We start from the raw sequence: 21,550 nt of genomic DNA, 5'->3' as shown, positions 1-21,550 counted from the left end.
GAGAAAGGAGATGGCGGTATAAAACCAGAGATGTTGCAAAGATCTCTATAGCTCTAAAACTGTGTAGGAAATTGATTTGAATTTATTATGAATTCATTAAGAAGCTGTACTCCCTAGCTACATGCAAAAGATCTAGAAACAGTGACCCCTCCATAGCATGCCCATATTATGGTAGCCCAAAAACATTTCTTACAGAAGAAACTAAGGCTATTGCATTGGTTGGTTTTCTCAACAAAGCCTGGGAAGGGATTCTTGTGAAAGTGACTTACGGAGGGAGTTTCTGGGGCGGGCTGGGGTGGGGGGGAGGGAAACAGGGTAGGGCAGGGTGGAAGCTGAGTGTCAGGTGTGGGCTTGGCTGGAGACTGGCTTCAGCCTCCTACGCTGAGCTCTGCCGGAATTGCATAGTAGTGGTCTCAGCTTGAAGCCAGCCTTTGTCCATCACCGTTGGTCAGCCACTGGCCACAGACCACTGGGGGTGACAGAGCTGGGGGAGGGAGTGGTTGAAGAAGGGGGCAGCTGTGAGCCTTTAGCAGCCAACTCAGCAGCTGGGAGATGAGTCCACTGGCCAGGTGGAGGGATTCAGGCAGGGAACTCTTAGCAGTCATGGTGGACTTGGAGGAATGGCTGATTCCAGGTCTGGAAGAGGAAAAATAAAATGAGCCAGGTATGTCTCGTGAAGCTGGAAATCAGGGAAACAGCAAAGATCAGCATGTCAGAAGGACCAGAATTAAACTATTACCGCTACCGTAAATCATTGTGAATAATGACCACAGTGGGTTGAAACACACCCGTGTATTTAAAATCTATGATACTGAATTGTAAAAACCTTCAAAGATGACCTTCAAAAAATGATAGGGAACCAACTCACCTTTCTTCTTTCTTTCTTTCTTTCTTTCTTTCTTTCTTTCTTTCTTTCTTTCTTTCTTTCTTTTTCTTTCTTCTTTCTTTCTATTTCCGGTGCTGGGGATGGAACCCAGGGGCAGTCTACCTCTGAGCTACACTCCCAGCCCTATTTTTTTATTCTTTATTTTGAAACAGGGTCTCACGGAGTTGCAAAGTCTTCCAGATGCTGGGATTACGAGTGTGCACCACCACGCCCAGCTCCAACTCACCTTTCTTAAATGTGTTAAAAGGGAAGAATCTAGCATTATCCTGTCTGCTATGAGAATTATTTTACTTAGTAATTCGATTTTTTAGGGGGGAGGGAGAAAGAAATTATGGAAATAAAATATCATCATTTTGCAAACTCTAAGGAAATAATAAACCTAGACAGCAGTCATCAATGACTGCCAACACAGAAAAGAGAGACAACCACGGATCTGTGCTTCCTGGGGAAAGTACATGATAATAAAGTATTCTTGCCAAGAAAGTTGAACTTTTAATTTATTTTTTTGCGGGTCAGGGGGTGGAACCCAGGGGCATTCGACCTCCGAGCTACAGCCCCTGCCCTATTTTTTATTCTTTATTTTGAAACCGGGTCTCACTGAGTTGCAGAGGGCCTCGCTAAGTAGCTGAGGCCGTCCGCGAACTGTGATCCTCCAGGTCTCAGCCTCCCGAATGCTGGGATTACAAGCGTGCGCCACCACGCCCGGCAAGAAAGTTGAACTTACATCAGATTAAACTGCTGGTTCTAACTGCTGGTTTACAAGGACTCTAGAGTACAGAAGAATATGTTGAATGATTCTGTGAAGATACACTTATCAAAATCAGATTGTGGGGAACTCTAGGACAGATACTTCCAGTTTCTTCAACAAATAAACTATAAGAAAAAGTTCAGGAGTGGTAGACCATAGATGGAAAGAGTCTTAAGAGAGCTACCAACGAAATATAACATGGATGAACAAAGCAGATGTTTAAAAAAGAGTTCTCGAGGCCAGGCATGGTGGTGCACGCTTGTAATTCCAGCATTCAGGAGGCAGAGACTGGAGGATTGCGATTCATAGACAGCCTCAGCTACTTAGTGAGGCTCCTTGCAACTCAATGAGACCTTGTTTCAAAATAAAGAATAAAAAAATTAGGGCTGGGGGTGTCTCTCAGGGGTAGAATGCCCCTGGGTTCCATCCCTAGTACCACCAAAAAAAAAAAAAAAAAAAAAAAAAAAAGAGTTCTTGAGGAAACTGGGGCCGGTGTGGTGGCACACACTTGTAATCCCAGTACTTGGGAGGCTGAGACAGGAGGATTGCTCAGGTTTGGAAGTCAATCTCATCTACTTAGTGAGGCTCTCAGCAACTAAACAACAGAAACCTTGCTTCGAAATAAAATATAAAATAGGTCTGGGAGAGTAGCTCGGAGGTAGAGGGATCCTGGGTTCTATCCCTAGAACCAAAAAAGAAGAAGAAGAAGAAGAAGAAGAAGGAGGAGGAGGAGGAGGAGGAGGAGGAGGAGGAGGAGGAGGAGGAGGAGGAGGAGACTGAAATTTGAGTGCTAGGAATTGGGTGATATTAATATATTTATATTAACATTTCAGTTTGATAATGGTATTGTGGTTTTCAAAAATAGTCTTTGTCTTTTAGAGAGGTACACTAAAATATTAAATACTAAAATAAGAAGCTCCTTGGGGCTGACTTCAAAATAATCCAGCAGGGTGGGGAGAAAATGTGAAATAGCATTGAAATGAAGGAGGTGGTCACTGCTGAAGCTGGATGTTGCATGAAGGTAGTTCTTTATGCTTTTCTTTTGTTATAGAAACTTGAGTTTATTTTTTCCATATTGCAAGGTCTAACACATTAGAAAATGGAAGCAAAGTCTTTACTTGAAGTTTTATATCATTAACACTTTGTTTCATCAAGTTCCGTCTCTGGCTTTTGTTTACAAAGGGTAAGTTGAAATTGTTACTAACATTTCCAGATTTTGGATTTTTATTATTATTAGAAAGTTTTTAGAAAGACAGAAGGGGACAATAATGCCATGGCTAGCCGGGCGTGGTGGTGCACGCTTGGAATCCCCGCGCTTGAGAGGCTGAGACAGGAGGATCGCGCAGGTTCGAAGCCAGCCTCAGCTACTTAGTGAGGCTCTCAGCAACTTAGTGAGATCCTGTTTCCAAAAATATATATAAAGTATAGCCTGGAGGTAGAAAGCCTCTGGGTTCCACCCCAGTACCACCAAAAAAAAAAATAAATTAATTAATAAATAATAATAATAATAATAACAATAATAATGCCATGGCTATCTTTTGATGTTCTTATCTGTTTTTAACAAATAACTTTGTTTATTACTATTTGGCTTTTTTATTTAGGACTTTTTTTTTTTTTTTTTTTTTTTGCGGTACTGGGAATCGAACCCGGGGCATTCTACCTCTGAGATATATCCCTAGCCCTATTTTTTATTTTGAGTTGAAAGGGCCTCACTAAGTAGCTGAGGTTGTCCATGAACCCAGTTCCTCCTGTGTCAGCCTCCCGAATGCTGGAATTATAAGCATGCACTACCACTCTCGGCTTTATTTAGGACATTTTGAAAATAATATTGGTGAATGCTATATAAAATGCGTTTCTAATTTAACACTTAAACAGTAATGTAAAATAGACAAAGAATTAGGTGGAGGTGGCTCCTCTTCCTCTTTCTTCTTTTCCTCTCCTTCTTTCCTTCTCCTTCCTTTTGGTAGTACTGGGGATTGCATGCAGGGCTGTTCTACCTCTGAGCTAGATCTCCAGCCCTATTATATTTTTTATTTTGAAACAAGGTCTCAGTAGGTTTCTGAGGGCCTCAATAAGTTGCAGAGGTTGGCCTTGAACCTTCCAAACTTCCTTTCTCAGCCTCCAAAGTGCTGGAATTCTAGGCAGGGGCCACCACGCCCAGCTTCTGTTTTAATATCTAAAAGCTATTTCTTCCCCAAGAAGAGTTTTTATTCTTAGTAGTTCATGGATACGAGGATAGAATCATTATTGAAACAAAACTGACATAAAAGCAAGCTTGCCATCATGTTGCTTCACTTTGCAAATTACACTTCCATCTTCTCACAGACGTTTCTCATGAAATTTTGATGATGGCGAAAATGCAAGATATTGAGTTGCCTAATCGATTCGAGTTAGGCTGGAGTATTGACATCACATTCCATTATCGACTGCCCGGGAGATGGTTTTCCAGCGGTGGGTTACTGGCTTTCATTTCACTGCTCATATTTCTACATTTGTGTTGCAAACCAATGAGTCACACATTTCTACCTCTGTTTAAAGCTTAATTAAGAACATTTGTAGCTGTCATTAGTTAAGAGACTTTAGAATTACCTGTGAATTTTATTTATGTTTTATCCCTATTAGAAGTGGCATGGGTAGTTGAGAATGGAGTTTGGTTTTTAACTGCTTTGCCAGACGTGTTTACCCTCACTAAAACTGGATAGTGGGTATGGATATTTTTAAGAAGCAACGAGGTTCTTATAAGACATGTGTTTACATGCTATTAATATTTATAAGTTTGTAGTCACAGAAACGTAATTTTATTTTTAGATGACCAGCATCGCTGTTGAAAATGAGCCCAGTCTTTCTTAGCAATTAGAGTAACTCTTCCCCTTGAAGCGTGATAATAATCATTTGTGACATATTATCTTCAGCCATTTCTCCTTTGTCTGCATTCCAAGAAGGTTAAACATTATTGAGTACAATCCTTTGTCCCAGGAGTTCCAAAGGGTAAAAATCATACACTTAATGTGAACATATACTTTAAAGTGGAGTTCCATCCTCATTCCGCTGTTTGGAGTTTTAAACAAGAGGTGTCCAAAAAATTACCAGCCAAGATTCTTGGCGCCTTCTCTCCCTCCCTTTCCTTTTACGGTACCCTTCTGTCTCTGTGAAACAAAAGATTAGCCACCCATCTCGTAAAGTGTGAGCTTGAGTTGGTCAGGCTTGATTTCTTTCACCAACAACAAATTATAGACATTGTGATTCCTTTCATATTGATAAACCAAGTGGATTAATGATAAACCAAATGGATTAAACATCAGATTGATGATTTGTTTTTTAGTTTGCATTATTGCCTGTTCTTAGGAGTAAAAGATTGAGCATAGTTGGAAAGTTCTAGAACTCTGTTTTTAAATGCTTGGATGGTCTTTATTTTTAAAATAAAGGTCTTAAGGTGGGAGGTGGAGTGGGAAGGAAATCAACAAGGTGTCAGGTGTGGCCTGATCCTTTGGCACGCACTTCACCATTTGCTTCATGTTCCTGGCTATTTTCACTTGCCCTTTTATTTCTTTAGATATATATAACTGAAGTGAGTAAGAGAGTATTTTATATTATATTGTTATTTCATAAATTGATTTCTTTTTTCTTTTTCTTTTTCTTTTCTTTTCTTTTTCTTTTTCTTTCTTTTTTTTTTTTTTTTTTTTTTTTGTACTGGGGATGGAACCCAGTGGCATTCTACCTCTGAGCTATACCCCCAGCCCATTTTCTTAATTTTATTTTGAAACAAGGTCTCACTGAGTTGCAAAGGGCCTCACTAAGTAGCTAAGGCTGTCTGTGAACCGTGATCTTTCTGTCTCAGCCTCCCAAATGCTGGAATTACAAGTGTGCGCCACCATGCCTGGCTATAAATTGATATTTTACAATACCACATTCACTAATTACAGAACCAGATGGGTTGAAAACCCACATTACTGCTTTTTAAAAAACATTTTCGAGCCGGGCGTGGCGGCGCACGCTTGTAATCCCAGCATTCGGGAGGCTGAGACCTGGAGGATCGCGGTTCGCGGACAGCCTCGGCTACTTAGTGAGGCCCTCTGCAACTCAGTGAGACCCGGTTTCAAAATAAAGAATAAAAAATAGGGCAGAGGGTGTAGCTCGGAGGTCAAATGCCCCTGGGTTCCATCCCCAGACCCGCAAAAACAAACAAACAAACAACAAAAAAAAAAAAAAAAAAAAAAAACATTTTCATGCTAGGCATGGTGGTGCACACTTGTAATTTCAGTACTTAGGAGGCTGAGACTGGAAGATCCGAGTTCGCAGACAGCCTCAGCTACTTAGTGAGGCCCTCTGCAACTCAGTAAGACCCTGTTTCAAAATAAAGAATAGAAAACAAAATCAGGCTGGGGGTGTAGCTTGGAGGTAGAATGCCTCTGGGCTCCATACCCAGTACCACAAAAACAAAAACAAAAACAAAAATATAAGCCAGGCGTGGTGGCACACCCTTGTAATCCCAGCATTTGGGAGGCTGAGACTGGAGGATCGCAGTTCACGGACAGCCTCAGCTACTTAGTGAAGCCCTCTGCAACTTAGGAGACCCTGTTCCAAATAAAGAATAAAAAAAAATAGGGCAGGGAATATAGCTTGGCTTGGAGGTTGAATGCCCCTGGGTTCCATCCCCAGACCCACAAAAACAAAAACAAAAACATGAAATACCAAGATTATTTTTCTAAAGTGATTTTTTTTCATTGTAGTTCTGTCTCTTATTCTTGCTTTTGAGAACAATTAGTTCACCTTAGAGAAGAGAAATTGTTCGTGTTGTTCTAAACCATAGCCCCAGGGACCTGTGGGGTTTTAGTAAATATTTAATAATGACTCTCTGGTCTGCTTTTTTTCTAACCAGTTATTGCCTGGCTTTCATAGAGTAAGAGGAGTTTGTAAAGTGAAAATTCAGAATGAGGAGGAGTGAAAAAAATTATGGGTTTAATTATCATGGTAAATTGCCAAGTCGGGTTGTTATTTTATATATCCATAATACTTTTTTTTTTTTTTACAGTACTTAGAGTTGAACCCGGGGACATTCTACTTCTGAGTTATCCCCCTAGCCTAGTATATTTTATTTTGAAACAGTGTCTCATTAAATTGCTGAGGCGTCCACCAACCTGTGATCCTTCTGCCCAGCCTTCCAAATACGAGGCTTACAGGTGTGTACCACCACACCTGGTTCAAAATACTTTTTTTTGATACATTAAAAAAGTTATCTATTTATTTTGGAAATAGAAATTTAAAAGATGCTTATGTGCTACAAGAATGCCGTTTTCTTACCTTTTAAGTATACTTTTATTAGTGTATTGTGATTACACATTATGGTGAAGTTCAAAGTGGTTGCGACATCACGCACACAGCACTGGGCGTGTCTCCCTCTGGGTCTCACCCTCTTCCCCATTCCTGTGCAGGTTAGTGAGATTGGAAGCCACTGGTAGCCATTCCATGGAAATAGCATTATTTGAGCTTCACCAGTTCTCCATTTCACTATTCTCCTGGTCTCTCTCCTCATTTATTTGACGTTCCTTTTGTTTCCTACTTTTTCTCTAGTTTCCACATAGGAGAAAAAAACATGATCCTTGACTTTCTGAGACTGGCAATTCTTTAGTTCCGTTCATTGCCTTGAAAAGGACATAATTTTGTTCTTCTTTATGGTTGAGTAAAATTCCACTGTTTGTATATTCCACATTTTCTTTCTTTATTCACCTCTTGGTGGACAGCTCGATTGGTTTCCTAATTTGGTTTTTGTAATTCCAGTACTCGGGAAGCCGAGACAGAAATTGTGTTGCTATATACATGGGTATGCGTGTATCCGACTTTAATTCTTTTGGAAAGATATCGAGGAGTACTAGAGCTAAGTTGAGTAATATGGGTGGTTTCATTCCTACCCTTTTTTTTTTTTTTTTTGGCAGTACTTGGGGTGGAACCCAGGGGCATTTTACCTCCGAGCTATACCGCAGCCTGATTTTTTAATCCTTTATTTTGAAACAGGGTCTCACTAAGTTGCGAAGGGCCTCACTAAGTAGCTGAACCTGGCCGTGAACCCGGATTCTCCTGCCTCAGCCTCCCACGCACTGAGATTACAAGCGTGCGTCACCACACCCGCTTTTTGAGAAACCTCAGTACTGATCTCCTAGTGGTGTACTAAATTACAGTCCCTCTGGTGGTGCAGAAGAGTTCCTATTTCCCCACATTCTTGCCAGCATCTATTATTGTTTGTATTCTTGATGATGGCCACTCTTAACTGTAGTTAGATGGAATCTCCGTGTAGTTTTCTTCTGCGTTTCCCTAATTGCTAATGTTGAACATTTTTTTATATATTCGTTGCAGTGTCTGGTTTATTAATGGGCTGAGTCCAGTTTAATTTTGCTTCAGCTAAGACAAACCTTTTAGCAAACGTAAGCAGTGTAACGGAGAAGCAAGGACGCACACTCTGGAGCTGGCACTTCCTAGCTCAGCGCCTTGGGACAAGTGTTACTTAGCTTCCTGTGGCTAATTCCTAAATTGTAGGATACGGGTCATAGCTATCTAATTTTATTGTGTGAGTTAATCTAGTTACAGATTTGAATAAGCAAGAAAATGCACTACTTTAATAGTGAATCATAATACTGTGAAATTAATCATGAAATCACTGTTTATCAATTTAATGCTGAATATGGATTATTATGATTAATTTCATTAATCACTGAGTATGGACTTAAGCAAAAGTTCTGCACGAAACAGCAATCTTTGTTTACCTTAATAGCAACTCAACAGATAATGTCTAAAATTATTAAATCTAGAGGTGCCATTATGTACATAGTACTTAGAACTATAAATATAATATAAATGCCATAAGAAATAAGGAGCTAAACCAGGCGTGGTGGCGCACGCTTGTAATTCCCCCCACCCCTGCCTGGGAGGCGGAGACAGGAGGATCGCACTGGTTCGAAGCCAGCCTCAGCTGGCTTAAGAGACCCTGTTTCCAAATAAAATATAAAATAGGTCTGGGAGTGTAGCCCAGAGTAGAGGGCCCCTGGGTTCCATCCCCAGTACCACCAAAAAATAAAAATAAATAAAAAGAAAAGAAAAGAAAAAAGAAAAAAAAAGAAATAAGGAGCTAAAAGTGATTTAATCTGAAGAAGAGCCAGGGGACTGTGTGTGTGTGTGTGTGTGTGTGTGTGTGTGTGTGTGTACGTAAGTAATCGGTTTGGGGTTAGGGTACAAAGAGAGGACATCTGGAGAGGCAGAAGCTGGAGGGCTCGTTGCTGGGTTGGAGTGGGGGGTCCCAGGGCTGGTGCAGTCCTGAGTGATGTCCTCGCCCCACTGGGCCATGAGGTGGCTGGCAGAGGAGGCGAGAGGTGGAAACTGAGTCCAGGTGGCGAGGAGCCCTGTGTTGAGGAGTTGTGTGGCTCAACCACATGAACGTGGGGATTTTCCTGAACAACAACAGTCAAGATGGAGCTGAAGCTGAGTCAGATGCCAGGGTCCTCAGTGAAGAAGGTGGTGTGGGCGGAGGTTAGACAGTGGCAGTTCTGAGAGGGGCTGAGAGGAACGGGATGATACCACAACTAAGCGACCTTATGGGGCAGGAGGGGACAAGCTTTTGATGGACCCACAGGAGAAGGCTTTGCTGGAGAGAGGCTGAGGGGTGGAGAACTGGCGTGTGATAAATGCTTGTGGAGTAGCCGGATGGGGTGGTGCATGGCTGTAACCCCAGTACTTGGGAGGCTGAGACAGGAGGATTGCGGGTTCAAGACTAGTCTCAGCAACTTAGTGAGACTCCCAGCAACCTAGTGAGACCCTGTTTCAAAACAAAAAATAAAAAGAGCCGGGGGTGTAGCTCAGAGATAGAATGTCCCTGGGTGCAATCCACAGTACTACAAAAAATAGATAGATAGATAGATAGATAGATAGATAGATAAATAAATAAATAAATCTAGGTCTTAAAACTCCAAATTCTGGGTTTTTTTTTTTGTGTGTGTGTGTGTGTGTGTGTGTGTGTGTGTGTGTGTGTGGTATTGGGGATGGAACCCTTCTACCTTCGGGCTACACTCCCAGACCTATTTTATATTTTATTTGGAAACAGGGTCTCTTAAGCCAGCAAGGCTGGCTTCAAACCTGCGTGATCCTCCTGTCTCTGCCTCCCAAGTGCAGGGATTACAAGCATGTGCCACCACGCCTGGCCAAATTCTGTATTATTTAAATCAGGAACCTGAAGAATACCTGTCCTTTTTATTTTCTCTTCAAGACAGAGTCTCACTAAAATGGCCAGGCTGGCCTTAAACTCCATGGCCTTAAGCCTCCTCCTTCCTCAGCCTCCCAAGTAGCTGGGACTATACGTGCCTGGTGAAGATAATATTTTTGACAAGATTTATGAGGTTTTACATGCACTACAAATGCAGTTACCATCGACTGGGTTTTCGGTGGCAGGGTGGTGACCAAAAGGGATGAAGAGAAAGATGCTGGACTCTTAATAGTGGCTCAAAAGTTGCCTTTTATTAATCTACTATATCACTGTTTATAGAAAAAAACACCCTAAAACCCTCCATTCAAAAATCTTGAGCTGGGCGTGGTGTCTCACGCTTGTAATCCCTGTGCTTGGGAGGCTGAGACAGGAGGATCACACAGGTTCGAAGCCAGCCTCAGCTACTTAGTGAGGCTCTCAGCAACTTAGTGAGACCCTGTTTCCAAATAAAAGGTATAAAATAGGTCTGGGAGTGTAGCCTGGAGGTAGAAGGGCTTCCAGGAACCCCAGTACCATCAAAAAAAAAAAAAAAACCAAATATGATATCTTGGCAATAACCCAGATCTAACCATCTGATCTTCCCACTGGCCAAAACCACCTAAAGAGGTAACTGGCATCTTGAAATCCCTGCCAGCGAACTTTTTTCCTTTCCACAGAGTTGTCACACATTGTGTATTCCTAAAACATTTAACTTATACATTTTTAGTTGTTCTAACTTAATAAAAAAAAGTTATCAGACCATACATATAATTACTGGGACATCACCTTTTTTACTTGATGTTCGGATGTTGAGTGTTGCGTGGCTTACTCATGTGACTTGTGGGACGTCTCGCAGAGCGTTTCTCCTTCCCCGGGAAGTGGCCATTGGTTTCCAGGCCTTTACTGTGTGAGTGCTGCTGGAGGGACCTGTCTCTTACTGTTCACGTGCAAGAGTGTCTCTTGGGTCTGTGCTTAGTGGAACTGCTCAGTCATGGGGTCTCCGAGAAAGTTCAGCTTTAGGAGGCAACGGCAAACTGTTTTCCAAAATACTTGCACCAGTTTTTTTTTGTTTGTTTGTTTTTTGTTTTGTTTGTTTTTGGTGGTACTGGGGGTGGAATCCAGAGGCTTTCTGCCTCCGGGCTATACTCCCAGACCTATTTTATACTTTGTGTGGAAACAGGGTCTCATTAAGTTGCTGAGAGCCTCACTAAGTAGCTGAGGCTGGCTTCGAACCCGTGCGATCCTCCTGTCTCAGCCTCCCAAGCACGGGGATTACAAGCGTGCGCCACCACGCCCGGCTTCCTTGCACCAGTTTGTACTTATATCAGAGTTGTCTAAGCAAGCATGAGGAGCCATACCTTTTCGACACATAGCAAGTGGTTTTATAAATTTTACCAGTTGAATGTGTGCAATTTTAATTTCACTCTAGACTGATTTGCTTCGCCTTATCCTGCTCACTAAGGAGGCCAAACATCTTTCACATGTCTATTAGCCATAAGCGCTTCTTTTGCAAAACGTCCATTTCACTTTCCCTTTTTCTTGTTTAGCTGTTCTCTTACTGATTTGTATGAATTCGTTATCCTCTGTTCACTGAGTTTCCATTTATACATATATATATATATATTTTTTTTTTCATTTATGTGTTTTTTTGGTACTGGGGATTGAACTCAGGGGCATTCTACCTCTGAGCTACAACCTTAGTCCTATTTATTTTGAAATGTGGTCTTACTAGGTTGATGAGAGGCTCACTACTTACTGAGGCTGTCCTTGAACCTGCAATACACCTGTCTTGGCCTCCCAAGTACTGGGATTACAGGTGTGCGCCACTATGCTCGCCATTTATTTATTTATTTGTTTGTTTGTTTATTTATTTATTTATTTATGTACTTACTTACTTATCTATCTTGTGTTGATGGGGATTGAACCTCCAGGGCCTTACACATGCTAGGCATGCACTTTTGCTATGAAACTACATTTCCAGCCCAAATTTCAATTTATATTTTTATCTTTTATACCTAACTTCTACTTGATGCCTTTTTTTTTGCTTTTCCAAACATTAAAATATATTTATATTTAATAATTAAAATTCTTGAAAGGTTTGTTTGTGGGTTTGTGTCTGTTGTTTATGTAGATTTACCAGTGGGGCCTTGTTTCATAACTGTGTGTGTGTGTGTGTGTGTGTGTGTGTGTGTGTGTGTGTTACTGGTGATTGGACCCCAAGGGTATTCTACTCCTGAGCTATACCCCTAACCCAATTTTATTTTTCATTTTGAAACATGGCCTAAGTTTCCAATGCTGGCTTCAAACATGTGATCCCCCTGTCTCAGTCTCCAAGCACAGGGATTACAGGCCTGCACCACCCTACCTGGCTATTTCATAACTTTTCATTATGAGTTTATGCTTGACCAAACTTCATTTGTGGTAGTTTTTGAGGCTTGGATTGAAGGTGTATGTCTCCAAAGATGATCTTCTTTTGATTTTACCAGAGCTCTATTGACCTAGGGAAATCTAAAAATATATTCTCAGTTTTAGAGTTTTTAATAATATGTCTAGTGTCCTGCTATCTCAGGGTGTCCTTGACTTGTTTTTCTACTTCGTGCTTTCCCTGGATTTATTTGGCTTTTTTTTTTCTTTTTCTTTTTCTTTTTTTGTGGTACTGGGGGTGGAACCTAGAGGCTTTCTACCTCCGGGCTATACTCCCAGACCTTTTTTATATTTTATTTGGAAACAGGGTCTCACTAAGTTGCTGAGAGCCTCACTAAGTAGCTGAGGCTGGCTTCGAACCTGTGCAATCCTCTTGTCTCAGCCTCCCAAAAGCGGGGATTACAAGCGTGTGTCACCACGCCCAGCATTTTTTTTTTTTTTTTTTTTTGTACTGGGGATGGAACCCAGTGACATTCTGAGCTATACCCCCAGCCCTAGTTTTTAGTTTTTAATTTGAAACAGGGTCTCACAGAGTCGCAGAGGGCCTCACTAAGTAGCTGAGGATGCCTGCGAACCCCGATTCTCCTGTCTCAGCCTCCCAAATGCTGGGATTATAAGCATGCGCCACCACGCCTGGCTATTTGACGGTTTTAAAATCAGACTCCCTGTCCTTTTATCTTTTGTCCCTGAGCAACTGCTTAGCCCTCCAGGGAAGCTTTCAGTTCACAGAGATCAGGATGATACTTCACTGTTTCTGCTTTTGCGTTTCCATTTCTCTAGTTTATGAGAATTTTCCCACCATTTCACTGATGCATTTGAAATATATTGTTCTAGCAGGGCGGGGTGGTGCACCCGTGTAATCCCAGTAGTTGGAAGGCTGAGCCAGGAGGCCAGCCTCCGCAACTTAGTAAGACCCTGTTTAAAAATTAAGAGCCAGGCATGGTGGCTCACGCTTGTAATCCCAGCGCTTGGGAGGCTGAGACAGGAGGACCGCGCAGGTTCGAAGCCAGCCTCAGCTACTTAAAAAATAAGAATAAAATGGGGATGGTGGTGGAGCTTAGAGGTAGAACATCCCTGGGTTCCATCCCCAGAAATGCAATACACATACTCATTCCGGCTTTTTCTGATACTGGGCAATAGGAAGACTTGTTAGGTAGGATGTCCAGTCTACGATATATCTGAGAAACTCTTGTCTTGTATGAGTAAACAGACTCCTCAAAATGAGTCTCTCAGATCAGAGTTCTGTGCACTGCCTAATTCTACCTTCCATTTCTAATTTAACCAAAAGTTAAAAACCTGGACACTATTGTCAAACTGTACTTAATACTCACTGCCTGCCAAGACATTAATTTTTTTTATTTTTGTACTGGGGATTGAACCCAGGGGGATCCACCCCCAGTCCTATTTTTATTCTTTTTTTTTTTTTGGTGGTACTAGGGTTCCTGGAAATCCTTCTACTTCCGGGCTACAGTCCCAGAACTATTTTATACATTTTTTAAAATTTGGAAACAGGGTTTCTTAAGCCAGCGCGGCTGGCTTCGAACCTGTGCGATCCTCCTGTTTCCGCCTCTCAAGTGTGGGAATACAAGTGTGCGCCGCCACGCCCGGCCTTTTTTTTTTTTTTTTTTTTTTTTTGTTACTGAGGATGGAACCTAGGGGCATTCTACCTCTGAGCTATACCCCCAACCCTATTTTTATTCTTTATTTTGAAACAAGGTCTCACTGAGTTGCAAAGGGCCTCACTAAGTAGCTGAGGCTGTCCACAAACTTGCAATCCTTCTCAGCCTCCCAAGTACTGGGTTAACAAGCATGCGCCACCACACTTGGCCAATAAATTGATTTTCGTTCTTATTTCTAGGATAAGTTTGTTTCATTGCAGGAATGTGAAGTACATTTATCCAGTTGCTCCTTGTTTTTTTTTTTTTTTTTTTTTTTTTTTTTATGCTGAGGTTCAAACCCAGGGCCTTGTACATGCTGGCCAAATGCTCTGCTGCTGAGCTACACTCTTAGCCCTTTTTATTTTATTTTGAAACAGGGTCTCACTAAGTTGGCGGAGCTGACCTTGGGTTTGTGATCCTCCCGTCTTAGCCTCCCCAGTAGTTGGGGTTCCAGGTGTGTGCCATCCTGCCTGCTTCCTGTCCTAATCTTAAAGCAGATGACAGAGCAGGGCATCTTTATGTCCCCTGGGGGATAGAATCCGTGTTTACATAGAAGTAGCTCTGTTATTTTTAAGTCTTGAATTTTAGTACATACTTGTCTTTTCAGTTAAGCCAGAGCCTCGTGTTATTTGTACAATGTTTTATAATTTGGAGTTGAACATAAAACCTCAAATAGAGAAAACGTTCACACAATATTTATAGACTAAATGACAAAATAGCAATTGTGGCTGTCAGTTGATTTTATTTTTTATTTACTTGCTGATTTTTACTTAGAGTTTTTGACAATGAATAATTTTCTTAAAAGTGTTGTCACCCAAAATAAAGCTTTTTTTTTTTTCTGGAGCGGAGGGTGAGGGCTGAGTAATGTATTTAGGAGAAGATATTTTTTGTTTGTTTTTTTTTAATTACATGTACTACCCAGTATATAACATCTCTAGTTCATTAGCATTCAAAATTATCTCATAGTAAATACACAGACAAATAAATAGGCTTTTTATAGGTTTGAAGTGGAAACATTAAAGGTAGTATAATTTGGACATAAAATATCCTTAGAGATGTTGAATTTCGTGACAGTTTAGGATCCTCAAAAATCATCCTTCCGGCATTGGCACTTCGAGGAAACAAGAAGTAGAAAAATGACCCGAGACGCCAGACATCATATTCCCAGTTACTTTCAGAGCTGAGATTAGAAACAGAACCTTTTTGCCGGGCGTGGTGGCGCACGCTTGTAATCCCAGCATTCGGGAGGCTGAGACCGGAGCATCGCGGTTCGTGAACAGCCTCAGCTACTTAGTGAGGCCCTCTGCAACTCAGTGAGACCCTGTTTCAAAATAAAGAGAGCTAAGACTAAAAGAGTGGATCATGACCCATGAAGAGCACCAGGCAGCCAAAACCCTGGGGATCGGCAAAGCTGTCGCCGTGTTAACCTCTGGTGGAGATGCCCAAGGCACGAATGCTGCTGTCAGGGCTGTGGTTCGAGTTGGTATCTTTACTGGTGCCCGTGTCGTCTTTGTCCATGAGGGCTATCAAGGCTTGGTGGATGGTGATCACATCAAGGAGGTCACCTGGGAGAGCGTTTTGATGATGCTTCAGCTGGGAGGCACACTGATTGGAAGTGCCCAGTGCAAGGACTTTTGGGACTGAGAAGGACGACTTTGAGCTGCCCACAACCTGGTGAAGCGTGAGATCACCAATCTGTGTGTTATTGGGGGTGATGGCGGCCTCACTGGGGCTGACGCTTCCGTTCTGAGTGGAGTGACTTGTTGAGTGACCTCCAGAAAGCTGATAAGATCACAGCTGAAGAGGTTACAAAATCCGGCTACCTGAACATCGTGGGGCCGGTTGGATCAATTCACAGTGATTTCTATGGCGCTGACTCTGCCCTGCACGGGGTTGTAGAGATTGTAGATGCCATCACCACTACTGCTCAGAGTCCCCAGAGGACATTTGTGTTAGAAGCGATGGGCCGCCACTGTGGAGATCTGGCCCTTATTACTTCTCTCTCATGTGGGGCCAACTGGGTTTTTATCCCTGAATGTCCGCCAGATGATGACTGGGAAGAGCACCTTTGTCGTCGGCTTTCTGAGACAAGGACCCGTGGTTCTTGTCTCAGCGTCATCATTGTGGCTGAGGGTGCAGTTGACAAGAATGGGAAACCAATCACCTCAGAAGACAAGAACCTGGTAGTAAAGCGTCTCGGATATGACACCCGGGTCACCTTTTTGGGGCATGTGCAGTGGGGTAGAACACCATCAACCTTTGACCATATCCTGGGCAGCAGGATGGGTGTAGACGCAGTGATGGCACTTTTGGAGGGGACCCCGGGTACCCCAGCCAGTGTGGTGAGCCTCTCTGGTAATCAGGCTGTACGCCTGCCCCTCATGGAGTGTGTCCAGGTGATCAAAGATGTAACCAAGGCCATGGATGAGAAGAGATTTGATGAAGCCATGAAGCTGAGAGGCCGGAGCTTCATGAACAGCTGGGAGGTTTACAAGCTTCTAGCTCACGTCAGACCCCCGGTCTCCAAGACTGTTTGCACACAGTGGCTGTGATGAATGTGGGTGCCCCTGCCGCAGGCATGAATGCTGCTGTCCGCTCCCCTGTGAGGATTGGCCTTATCCACGGCAACCGAGTACTGGTTGTACATGATGGCTTTGAGGGCCTGGCCAAGGGTCACATCGAGGAAGCTGGCTGGAGCTACATTGGGGGCTGGACTGGCCAAGGTGGTTCTAAACTTGGTACTAAAAGGACTCTACCCAAGAAGAACCTGGAACAGATCAGTGCCAACATAACTAAGTTTAACATTCAGGGCCTTGTCATCACTGGGGGATTTGAGGCATACACAGGGGGCCTGGGGCTGATGGAGGGCAGGAAGCAGTTTGATGAGCCCTGTACCCCATTTGTGGTCATTCCTGCCATGGTCTCCAACAATGCTCCTGGCTCAGACTTCAGCATTGGGGCTGACACTGCACTCAGTACCATCTGCACGACATGTGACCGCATCAAGCAGTCAGCAGCAGGCACCAAGCGTTGAGTGTTCATCACTGAGACTATGGGTGGCTACTGTGGCTACCGGGCCACCGTGGCAGGACTGGCATCTGGGGCCGATGCTGCCTACATATTTGAGGAGCCCTTCACCCTTCGAGACCTACAGGCAAAAGTTGAGCATCTCGTACCAAAGACGAAAACAAATGGGAAACGGGGCTTGGTGTTAAGGAACAGAACGCTACCACAGACTTCATTTTCAACCTGTACCCTGAGAAGGGGAAGGACATCTTCCACAGCAGGAAGAATGTCCTTGGCCACATGCAGCAGGGTGGGAGTCCAACTCCCTTTGACAGGAATTTTGCCACTAAGGTAGGTGCTAAGGCAATGAACTGGACGTCGGGAAAATCAGAGAGTTACCGTAATGGGCGGATCTTTGCCAGTACTCCAGACTCAGGCTGTGTTCTGGGGCTGCGTGTAAGAGGGCCTTGGTTTTTCAACCAGGGACTGAGCTAAAGGAGATTTTGAGCCGAATCCCCAAGGAACAATGGTGGCTGAAGCTGAGGCCCCTCAAAATCCTAGCCAAGTATGAGATTGACTTGGACGCCTCAGACCACGCCCACCCGGAGCACATCTCTCCGGAGCTGTCTGGAGAAGCTGCCGTCTACACCTTTTGGAGAGAGGGGAACAGATATTTTGGTCACGGTCAGCGCGGTCCCCGTTAGGTCTAAGTCCGCATTTCTTCAGTGTTTCAGCTCTTTTTTCATTAGGTCTCCTTTTATTCTCTACCCACAACCACGATCAACTCTAGCCAGGAGCTGAGGGAGGGGATAGTGAGTGGAATCTCCTTCAAGGTAGAATTTATAATTACTTCTACCCCAGCTTCATAGGCGAGGGTCCTCTAGTGCTACCACTAGATTTCAGCTACTCAGAATTTTCCTAAAAATAAGCTTTATTTATTTCTTTGTGATAACAAAGAGTCTTAGTTCCTCTACTACTTTTACTACAGTGACAACTATAACTACTAATAAATGCCAACTGGTCCAAATAAAAATGGGGCAAGGGGTGTAGCTCGGAGGTAGAATGCCCCTGGGTTCCATCCCCAGACCCGCAAATTTTTTTTAAATTTATTTAATTTTTAATTTTTTTATTTTTTTTGCGGGTCTGGGAGTGGAACCCAGGGGCATTCGACCTCCAAGCTACACCTCCTGCCCTATTTTTTATTCTTTATTTTGAAACCGGGTCTCACTGAGTTGCAGAGGGCCTCACTAAGTAGCTGAGGCTGTCTTTGAACTGCAATCCTCCGGTCTCAGCCTCCCGAATGCTGGAGAAAAAAAAAATTTTTTTAAAGGAACAGAACCTATCAGTTGAACAATACCTCTTCTATGCTGTATTGTTTCCGTTTACATGCCACTTTAGATATGCATTTTAATTTATTTTTATTTTTTTATTTTGTGGTACTGGAGATTGAATTTAGGAGTATTCTATTCCAAGATATCCCTCCAGCCATATAAATATAATTATTTTTTGGAAACAGGGTCTCACTGTGTTGCAGAGGGCCTCACTAAATTGCTGAGGCTGGCCTTGAGCAGCGATCCCCAGTCTCAGCCTCCTAAGTATTGGGATTATAGGCATATGCCACCACACCTGACTATTTTTTAGGTTTTTATACCAAAACATAAAAAAATTCAGCTGATACATTTTGTAAAATGAACTGACCCATCACATTTTAAATTAATTAATAAAACTTGGAAATTTAGGCGGGCGTGGTGGTGTACGCTTGTAATCCCAACACTTGGGTTGGGGGCTGAGACTAGAGGATCGCGGTTCGCAAACAGCTTTGGCTACTTAGTGAGGCCCTTTGCAACTCAGTGAGACCCTGTTTCACAATACAGAATAAAAAAATAGAGCTGTGGGTGTAGCTCAGAGGCAGAATGCCCCTGGGTTCCATCCTTAGTACTGCAAAAAAAAAAAAAGCATAAATTGTACATGTTTTTAAATCTACATAATGTTTGCAATTTATTGGAGTATTAAGCAGGCAACACAGATTTCTCAAGTATATTTCTAGAATACAGGCGGTCACCATGACTCCAGGCAAACTTGTTTTTTAGGGTAAAAGAATCAGGAAGTTTGAGATATAGATAGTTCAGGATACTAGGGAAGTGAAAGAGAGCTGCTTTTTATAAACAAATGACTGTCATTATTTCCTGTTTTAAAAATCCTATTGAAAGCCAGGCATGGTAGTGCAAGCTTGTAATCCCAGCATTTGAGAGGCTGAGACTGGAGGATCGTGGTTCTGGGACAGCCTCAGCTACTTAGTGAGGTCCTCCACAACTTAGGAAGACCCTGTCTTAAATTAAAAAGAATAAAAAAATTGGGCAGGGGGGTGTGGCTCGGAGGTCAAATGCCCCTGGGTTCCATCCCAGGCCTGCAAAAAACCCAAAAATCCTATTTAATTCTGTTCTGGCGCCGGGTGTGGTGGCGCACGCTTGTAATCCCAGCATTTAGTAGGCTGAGACAGAGAGTCATAGTTCGCAGCCAGCCTCAGCTACTTACTGAGGCTCTTTGCAACTCAGTGAGACCCTGTTTCAAAATAAAGAACAAAAAATAGGACTGGGTATGTATCTCAGAGGTAGAATTCCCCTGAGTTCCATCTCCAAGTACTGCAAACAAACAAACAAACAACAACAACAACAATAACAACAACAAAACTTTTCTGGAGTTTCATCAGCTCCAGAGATAATCCTAAATAAAACTATAAAAGAAATAAAATTCTAAAGACACATAAGCATTTCACATCAATATTTGTTGATGTTAATTAATAATAATAATAATTATTATTATTATTATGGAAGCTGGATTTTCGTGTGTGTGTGTGTGTGTGTGTGTGTGTGTGTGTGTGTGTGTGTGTGGTAGGTATTAGGAATTGAACTCAGGAGCATTCTGCCTCTGAACCACAACCGCAGTCCTATTTTATTTTTTATTTTGAAACAAGGTCTTACTAAGTTGCCGAGGTACTCACTAAATTGCTGCGGCTGGCTGCGAACCTGTGCTCCTCCTGTCTCAGCCTCCCAAGTACTGAGATTACAGGTATGGGCAACCACACCACTCAGCTCAGCATCTGGCTCGTCTTTTTTTTTTTTTTTTTTTTTTTTTTTGCAGGTCAGGGGCATTTGACCTCCGAGCCATACCCCCTGCCCTATTTTTTATTCTTTGTTTTTAAACTGGGTCTCACTGATTTGCAGAGGGCCTCGCTAAGTAGCTGAGGCTGTCTGCGAATCGCAGTCCTCCAGTCTCAGCCTCCTGAATGCTGGGATTACAAGCGTGCGCCACCATGCCCGGCAATCTGGCTCTTCTTAAACACTTCCAGTGAGCCAGGCGTGGGGCTAGGCAGGGGGCATTATAAGCTCATCTGATTTTACCGGTGGCCTTAGGAGATAGATTTTCTTTATAGATTTGAGATTTAAAACTTAGAGAGCCCACGTTTCATGTCTATGTCTCCTTGCTAAGAAATGGCAAGGCTGGTACACAGTTCTGCCAGACTCCGGGGCTGCATCTTAAGCTTAGTTCTCTGTTGTCTCCCTGGTTAGCTTGCTGAGAGCAGTTTCATTTTTGACGTATGATTAGGAAAGGTTAACGGGTTTGCTAGACCATTTGTGCTTTAAACCCCTTGTTCTAGGACAAGCTGCTGGGCATATATTACAGCAATCATTGTGGGGGTCAAAGAGGATAAACAGGTAGATTCTAGGGGCTGTTGAAGAAACTGTTTACTGAGTACTTGCTCTGTGCAAGACAATACAGGTGCTTCTGCAAAGCCCATTGGCCACTCAGTTTTTCGATTCCACAAATGTTTTTTTCTTTTTTTTCTTTTTTTTCTTTTTTTTTTTTTTTTTTGGTGGTACTAGGGTTCCTGGAAGCCCTTCTACCTCCGGGCTACACTCCCAGACCTATTTTTACATTTTTATTTGGAAACAGGGTCTCCTAAGCCAGCCTGCGCGGCTGGCTTCGAACCTGCGCGATCCTCCTGTCTCTGCCTCCCAAGCGCGGGGATTACAAGCGTGCGCCACCACGCCCGGCTCCACAAATGTTTTCTGAGTACTCGCTATGGGTTTGTTTCTGTGCCACTGCTGGAGATTCAGCAGTGAGTCAAACAAGGTCCCTGCAGTCTGGAGCTTGTTTCCTAGTAGGGGAGACAGACAATAAACAGATTAACAAGTAAGTTTATGACATGTCTTGTGGGAGATGGAAGCAGAGCAGGCTCAGGGAAAGAGAGATGAGGGAGGGGAAAGTGGTATTAGGTCGATTTGGGAAGTTTTCTGTTTTATTTTGTTTTTTGTTTGTTTTTGGTGCTGAGGACTGAACCCAGAGGCATTCTAGCTCCGAGTTATACCCCCAGCCCTATTTTATTATTTTTTTATTTGGAAACAGTGTCTTGTTAAGCTGATGCAAGCCTCACTGAGTTGAGGCTGGCTTTCAACCTGCCATCCTCTGGTGTCAGCCTCCCATGTGCTCAGATTACAGGTATGCACCACTTTGCCCAGCTAAGATTTTTTTTAAGTGACCCTTGCTAGGTTCAGTGGCATAGGACTGTAACCCCAGTACTTAGGAGGCCGAGACAGGAG

The 21,550-nt window shown here is 42.9% G+C and overlaps 1 protein-coding gene and 1 pseudogene across 5 annotated transcripts in view; both read left to right on the top strand.

Moving 5' to 3' along the window:
* DST (dystonin) overlaps positions 1–21,550 on the top strand; it is a gene marked incomplete at both ends in the record, with an annotated part of 523,923 nt that overhangs the window by 84,580 nt on the left and 417,793 nt on the right. The gene's annotated exons all lie outside the window — the stretch shown is intronic.
* The window catches only part of LOC308266359 (ATP-dependent 6-phosphofructokinase, muscle type-like), a 29,388-nt pseudogene continuing 23,140 nt past the window's right edge, over positions 15,303–21,550 (top strand). The window contains exon 1 of the transcript in view: positions 15,303–17,633. The product of the transcript in view is annotated as an ATP-dependent 6-phosphofructokinase, muscle type-like (transcript). The remainder of the gene's footprint in view (positions 17,634–21,550) is intronic.

Source organism: Muscardinus avellanarius, assembly GCF_963383645.1.
Source record: "Muscardinus avellanarius genome assembly, chromosome: 8".
Taxonomy (NCBI): Eukaryota; Metazoa; Chordata; class Mammalia; order Rodentia; family Gliridae; genus Muscardinus; species Muscardinus avellanarius.
The sequence above is the reverse complement of the archived record's forward strand: the minus strand, read 5'-3'. Positions and strand labels throughout refer to the sequence as shown.